The 6,735-nt window shown below is 46.2% G+C and overlaps 1 pseudogene; it reads right to left on the bottom strand.

Annotated features, from left to right (window-relative positions):
- Nucleotides 1-3,892: 3,892 nt before the first annotated feature.
- On the bottom strand, nt 3,893-4,241 carry LOC103244880 (large ribosomal subunit protein P2 pseudogene; annotated as a pseudogene).
- Nucleotides 4,242-6,735: the final 2,494 nt, after the last annotated feature.

The following is a 6,735-nucleotide window of genomic DNA, read 5'->3' as shown; positions in this document are numbered from 1 at the left end:
TCCCCCCAAAACGTGATCTGAATTTTGTCATGTCTCCCTGGGGTTGTGGAAATTACCGTTATAAAACTCCAATTCATAATAGCTTGTAGATTTAAAAGACAGAAACTTACAAAACATGTTTTCGGGGGGCGGGGTGGGGGAATATATGTGCCTACATATATACATGTGTACTATTTTCCTACTGTGATATTTTAGTGATAATAAGTTCTTTGTAGTGATAAAGTCATCCTTCTAAGTCAGGCTATATGTCAGGCTAAGTCAAATGCTGGCACTATTAGCATTTTGGACCAGATAATTCTTTGTTGTGAGGGGCCTGCCCTGTGCATTGGAGAATGTTTAGCGGCATTCTTGGCCTCTACCTCCTAGATACCAGCAGCACTCCCAAGTTGTGACAATAAATAATGTCTTCAGAAATTGGCACATGTCCCCTGGGTTAGGGTTGCCAGATTTAGCAAATAAAAATTCAAGATGCCTACTTAAATTTGAATTTTAGAGATATAATGAGTACTTTTTTTTTAAAATTTTGAGACAGAGTCTCACTCTATCTCCCATGCTGGAGTGCAGTGATGTGATCTCCGCTCACTGCAACCTCCGCCTCCTGGGTTCAAGCGATTCTCCTTCCTCAGCCTCCCTAGTAGCTGATATTACAGATGTGCACTACCACACCCGGCTAATTTTTGTATTTTTAGTAGAGATGGGGTTTCAACAGGTTGGCCAGGCTGGTCTCGAACTCCTGACCTCAAGTTATCTGTCTGCCTCGGCCTCCTGAAGTGCTGGAATTACAGGCATGAGCCACTGCGCCCAGCCTGAATAATCTTTAGTATGTGTCAATGTAACTGGGTATACTACCTATAATTTGGCAACTTACTTGGGGGTGCAAAATCTCACAGTTAAGAGCCACTCTTTTTTTTTTTTTTTTTTTTGAGACGGAGTATTGCTCTGTCGCCCAGGCTGTAGTGCAGTGGCACGATCTCAGCTCACTGCAAGCTCCGCCTCCCAGGTTCACACCATTCTCCTGCCTCAGCCTCTCGAGTAGCTGGGACTACAGGTGCCTGCCACCATGCCTGGCTAATTTTTTGTATTATTAGTAGAGACGGGGTTTCACCGTGTTAGCCAGGATGGTCTCGATCTCCTGACTTCATGATCCATCCACCTCGGCCTCCCAAAGTGCTGGGATTACAGGCGTGAGCCACCACGCCTGGCCAAGAGCCACTCTTCTATATATCTATATCTATATCTATATATCTATGTGTGTGTATATATATATTTTTTAATTTTAATTTTTTGTAGAGATGGGGTTTCACCATTTTGGCCAAGTTGTTTTGAACTCCTGACCTCAAGTGATCTGCCTGCCTCAGTCTCCCAAAGTGCTGGAATTACAGGCATGAGCCACTGCCTGGCCAGAGCCACTCTTCTAAATAAAGTTTAGCATTTATCAGTGAACTCACATCAGCATTCACCGCATCCTTCCCTTATTTCTGCCCCACTTTTATTTCTTTCCTACCTTTCTCCCCTATTTCAACCTTTAGGATAGAAGATAAATAAATTCCATGTGGGCCTCACCACAAATTGCTGTGAGCCTTAGGCATGAGGGGAGGTAGAAGTACATGTTACATATCTATGACACTGTGATTAAATGGGAATCAGTTGCAAAATAAAAACAACTAAGGCGATTGTTTTAGTGCATTTTTTGTTGCTACTGCAGAATACCACTGACTGCATAATTTATAAAGAAATTTCTCGGCCGGGCGCGGTGGCTCAAGCCTGTAATCCCAGCACTTTGGGAGGCCGAGACGGGCGGATCACGAGGTCAGGAGTTCGAGACCATCCTGGCTAACATGGTGAAACGCCGTCTCTATTAAAAAGTATAAAAAGCTAGCCGGGCGAGGTGGCTGGTGCCTGTAGTCCCAGCTACTCGGGAGGCTGAGGCAGGAGAATGGCGTAAACCCGGGAGGCGGAGCTTGCAGTGAGCTGAGATCCGGCCACTGCACTCTAGCTCCGGCGACAGAGCAAGACTCCGTCTCAAAAAAAAAAAAAAAAAAAAAAAAGAAATTTCTCAGCCTGGTGCAGTGGCTCATGCCTGTAATCCCAGCATTTTGGGAGGCCGAGGTGGGCGGATCACGAGGTCAGGAGATCGAGACCATCCTGGCTAACACAGTGGAAACCCCGTCTCTACTAAAAATGCAAAAAAATTAACCAGCCGTGGTGGCGGGCACCTGTAGTCCCAGCTACTCTGGAGGCCGAGGCAGGAGAATGATGTGAATCCGGGAGGCGGAGGATGCAGTGAGCCGAGATCGCGCCACTGGACTCCAGCCTGGGCGACAGAGCAAGACTCTGTCTCCAAAAAAAAAAAAAAGAAAAATGAAATTTCTTCATGGGGTGGCTCTCACCTGTAGTCCCAGCACTTTGAGAGGTTGAGGGGGTGGATCACTTGAGCCCAGGAGTTTGAGACCAACCTGGGCAACATGGCGAAACACCCTCTCTACAAAAAAATACAAAAATCAGGTGGGCATGGTGGCGCACGCCTGTATTCCCAGCTGCTCAGGAGACTGAGGTGGGCAGATCAGTTGAGCCCAGGAGGTTGAGGCTGCAGTGAGCCATGATTGCCCCACTGCGTTATTCCAGGCTGGGAGACAGAAGGAGACCCTGTCTCGGCAAAAAAAAAAAAAAAAAAATCTCTCAGTTCTGAAGGCTGGGAAGTCTAATAGCAAGGTGCAGGCATCTGATGAGGTTCTTCTTGTGGCATTATTCCATGGCATGTGGCAGAAGAGCAAGAGAGGGAGGGAGGGGGAAAGAAGGGAGGGAGAGGGAGGGAGATGATAGGGAGAGAGACACGGGGTGGGGAAGGGGCTAAACTCACCCTTTTATCAGGAAACCACTCCCACAATATCAGCATTAATTCATTAATGAGGGGCTGTCATGATCTAATTACCTCTAAGTCTCCACCTGTCAGCACTGCTGCAACGGGGATTTAGTTTCTAAAACATGAGCTTTGAGGGACACATTCAAACCATAGCAGCAATTCAAAATGATGCCTCTTGTGTGGGCGCGGTGGCTCACGCCTGTAATCCTAGCACTTTGGGAGGCCGAGGCAGGCAGATGGCTTGAGGTCAGTAGTTCGAGACCAGCTCGGCCAGCACTGGTGAAACCCCGTCTCTACGAAAAAATATAAAAGTTAGCAGGGTGTGGTGTGGTGTGTGCCTATAATCACAGCTACTTGGGAGGCTGAGGTATGAGAATCACTTGAACCTGGGAGGCAGAGATTGCAGTGAGCTGAGAGTGCCCCAAAAACAAAAAACACCTCTCTAAGCAGAATCCTTTTATGGATAGGAGAGGAGCCAATGAGATAGGCCTTGAAGCTTGCTTCCAAGGTCTCCATGGATCCTTTGAAAGTCAAGCCCATAAGTTGCCATAATATTCTTTCTGCCATTTAATAAATGAATACTTTTTGAGCAAGATTGTGTTAACCAGGTGCTGCGTAACATATGAAAGAGGAAAAGGCACAGTTTATGACTGTGAAGAAGAAGCAGGTTGTACTTCCATTGAGAGATGCTTGCCAATAACAGCTGGCATGTTCCCAGGGCCTAGTCAGGGTGCAGATGATAAGCAAGAAAAGAAATCGGTAGCATGGGCAGGGCAGCTGTCCAGGCAGCCTTTTTTTTTTTTTTTTTTTTTTTTTTTTTGAGACGGAGTCTTCCTCTGTCTCCCAGGCTAGAGTGCAATGGCGCGATCTCAGCTCACTGCAACCTCCGCCTCCCAGGTTCAAGCGATTCTCCCCACTCCTCCTCCTGAGCAGCTGGGATTATAGGCACCTGATATATGCTGGGCTAATTTTTTTTTTTTTTTAACTTGAGAGATGTGTAAGAGGCTTTATTTGGAGGGGAGCAGGAATTTAATCAAAGAGGCCAAATCCCATGTGTTTGTCTGACTCTTCAGACTGCTCCTTCTTCTCATGTTTCTCCTCTGCTGCAGCGGGAGTAGAATCAGCAGCGGCGGCTTTAGAGCCTGGGGCAGCAGAGAGGGCTACAGCCCCACTGGCAGGTACACTGGCAAGCTTGCCAATACCCTGGGCAATGACGTCTTCAATGTTTTTTCCATTCAGCTCACTAATAACCTTGCTGAGCTGGTCATTGTCCGTCTCGATGCTCACGCTGTCCAGGATCTTCTTGATGTCCTTGTTGCTGGGGGAGGGGTTACCCCCCCCCCAGGGCAGCCAGCAAGTAGGAGGCGATGTATTGCATTGCGGCGGCGGTGGAGAGGCCTCATGCGTGCCACCTCGGTGGTGGTCAGGGAGGAAAAGCAATATTTGTATTTTTAGTAGAAATGGGGTTTCACCATGTTGGCCAGGCTGGTCTCGAACTCCTGACCTAAGGTGATCTGCCCACCTTGGCCTCCCGAAGTGCTGGGATTACAGGTGTGAGCCACCCAGCCAGGCCCAGGAAGCCTTTATTTTTATTTTTATTTTTATTTTTATTTTTTTCTGAGACGGAGCTTCGCTCTGTTGCCCAGGCTGGAGTGCAATGGTGCAATCTCGGCTCACTGTAACCTCCGCCTCCCTGGGTTCAAGCAATTCTACTGCCTCAGCTTCCTGAGTAGCTGGGACTACAGGCACGCACCACCACACCCGGCTTTTGTATTTTTAGTAGAGACAGGGTTTCACTATGTTGCCCAGGCTGGTCTCGAACTCCTGACCTTGTGATCTGCCCGCCTTGGCCTCCCAAAGTGCTGGGATTACAGGCGTGAGGCACAGCGCTAGGCAGGAAGCCTTTTTAGAGGAGACAAGATGGAAGAGTTTAGGGTGGGAGTAAATAAAGCTGGCTGGAGACATGCCAGTGCCTCTGAGAACTAGCAATTTGGTGCTCAGAGTAGGTTAATAATGTGGTGATACTCTAAATTGATAGTCCTTAGATACTTGTCACTGTTAGTTTAGAGGAGAAGTGGTACAAGCATGGGGAAGGATGAAGGAGGAGGCTAGCTTTTGTCAACCTTTAGTTTCTCTTTTATTATTCCCAATTATTTATTTAATTTTTTAAGAGACAGAGTCTCATGCTGTCACCCAGGCTAGAGTGCATTGGAGTGATCACACCGAGCTGTGATCACTGTAAACTCAGGCTCCTGGGATCAAGCAGTCCTCAGGTTCCCAAGTAGCTATCACTACTGGCATGCGTCACTATTTCCAGCTAATTTTAAAATTTTTGTAGAGATGGGGGTCTCACAATGTTTCCGGGGCTGGTCTCAAACTCCTGGCCTCAAGCGATCCTCCCGCCTCAGCCTCTCAAAGTATTGGGATTGCAGGTGTGAGCCACTGCTTCTGGCCCCCAATAACGTATTATTGTTCCACTCTCCAAAAAAAAAAGTTCATCAGACAAGCAGCTTAGTGACTCTGTGTTGGTACTGGACCTGCTCCTTGAGGCAACTCTTCTTCCTCACTCCTTCTGCAACCACTTTATTCCATATTTCACTTAATTCCATACAGAGCTTTCCCTGAGACAAGTTCTCCACTTCCTCATGTTTGTCAGTGTGTTTCAGGGCCCCTTACAGATTAGTGTTCCCATTGATTGCCCAACAAGACCCCTTCCTAACCCAGCTTTAACCCTCTTAGGATGCTGTTGACATATATGTTGTGACTAGAATGTTTTTATGTATAATTTACTCTTTGTAAGGGACCTTATCACATATTCTGTTCTATGAGGGGCCACCTCTGGTGGTGGCAGAAGCAGCGGGACATAGTCATGCCCTGGAAGTAGCGTTAGGTTGGGCAGCAGGAGGCTGCTTTTGAGCTGTGGCTTTACAACTAACTTGCTGTATGTTCCTGTGTTAAGTCACAGTCTTGACCTGGCCCTTCATTTCTTCTTCTAAATATGAAATACTGGGCTAGAACCAGGGTGGCAAAACAGGTTTTGTCTTACGTGCCCATCCCAATCTGTTGGTAACAGTTTACTCTACTGATGCATAGAGAAAACTTTTTAGACCACATCTGGGTTCTGGAAGAAAGAGCGATCAATTAGCATTATCTACAATGGGTAAAGAAAGGGTGTAGTGATGGTGGTGATAACATGAGTGCCTTATTTTTTGATTCCCTTGGTTGAATAAACTCTAAGAAATTCCATTTGGAATTCTGTAAACATAATGTGAATGTCAGTTAAACATTCTCAGAGAGTTTCTCAATTTAAAATTAGAATTCTGTAGACTTCCCTAAATGATACCTAGGTTATTTAGAGCAGGAAAATAGCTATAATTCTTCGCTTCATGAGGATGGCTTTGCTTCTGGCCAACCTCATTAGGATCTACACATTTGCAGTTTTTCTACATGTGGGGAATTCTTCCACTGATAGATTCACACTGTCACTAAGCCCTTCTTGTAACCAATAGCACACATTAAAAATTTTGATTATAAAGTAAGATGATATGACCAAAAATACAGCACAAGGAAGCAAAAAGCTGAACACTGTAAACCACATTAAAACGAAAAGGTAAAAGAAAAACCATAGGCTGGATTAAAATATTTGCAAATATTTACCTAAAAAGTACTTAAAAGGTAAAGTACTCCTAAAACCAACAAGAAACATACGAACAACTGGCCGGGCGCAATGGCTCACGCCTGTAATCCCAGCACTTTGGGAGGCTGAGGCGGGTGGATCACCTGAGGTCGGGAGTTAAAGACTGCCCTAACCAACATGAAGAAACCCCGTCTCTACTAAAAATACAAAATTAGCCAGGCATAGTGGTGCATGC

The sequence above is a fragment of the Chlorocebus sabaeus genome, chromosome 23, assembly GCF_047675955.1.
Source record: "Chlorocebus sabaeus isolate Y175 chromosome 23, mChlSab1.0.hap1, whole genome shotgun sequence".
Taxonomy (NCBI): domain Eukaryota; kingdom Metazoa; phylum Chordata; class Mammalia; order Primates; family Cercopithecidae; genus Chlorocebus; species Chlorocebus sabaeus.
Note: the sequence above shows the minus strand (reverse complement) of the source record. Positions and strands in the feature narration are given on the sequence as shown.